We start from the raw sequence: 989 nt of genomic DNA, 5'->3' as shown, positions 1-989 counted from the left end.
TAAGAATCAAGAAAAAGGAAGTTTGAGGAATATAGTAACAGAGTATTTCAGTGTCTCGGATGTTAGTACTTTTCGGATGTTAGTACTTCATCAGAAAAAAAGTAAGATAAGTCTAAGTGTAGTAAGCGGGGAATATTACAAAATTTCAAAAGTGTGAAACAAAATAAAAATGAAATAAAATGTTGAAAGGGACGCTGAAAGAAAGATACAAAATTGGTCAAATACCGTTGAATGGAGAGGAAGAAGTGTGAATGAGTAGCTGGATGTGTCAGTAATATTATGTAACATTATAATAATAATAGTACTCTAGCGTGTAATTCAACGTGCAGAGCGCTCTCCTGAATAATTTTCCTTCAGTCCTATTGTTGATAATGTATTGCTAGGCTTTGATTTAACTAAGTGGTTTTTATGCAGATCAGTCAGCCTAAGAATACTGTTACCATTTCATAGAAGATATCTGAACTGCATCGGTAATATATTCAACAGAAATGCATGAACAATAATAAGGTGTGTTTCTCTGTTTCTGTGTTTTAGAGACACAAGATAGTTTACGACGTGTGCATGCATTCGTGTAAAAGTAATGAGAATGCCACCTTATATTTAAAGTGCTTACCGAATTGCATGGTGTACTGTTAGCCTTATCGATAGATAAGAAAATTCTCACTGCGATTCCAGTATCATGCACACAAACCGAAAAGGAAATAAGAAAGTAATATTTCCCGGAAACATGCCCCTGCAAATAGTAAATAGCAGCCATTTGTAATTTGTACGTGGAAAGCACGTGACAGCAAGACTGACTTATAATTAACGGAGAGGCAAGAAATGGAAACAACATGATAGAAGCAAGCACGTACTGGGCGAATCACATTTCAGCGATTCATGAGATAAATAACAGACTATGCATGGAATGTTATCACACAAACACACACACACACACACACACACCCACACACCCACACACACACACACACACACCCACACACCCACAC

Source organism: Octopus bimaculoides, chromosome 15, assembly GCF_001194135.2.
Source record: "Octopus bimaculoides isolate UCB-OBI-ISO-001 chromosome 15, ASM119413v2, whole genome shotgun sequence".
NCBI classification, from domain to species: domain Eukaryota; kingdom Metazoa; phylum Mollusca; class Cephalopoda; order Octopoda; family Octopodidae; genus Octopus; species Octopus bimaculoides.
This window is presented reverse-complemented; position numbering follows the sequence as displayed.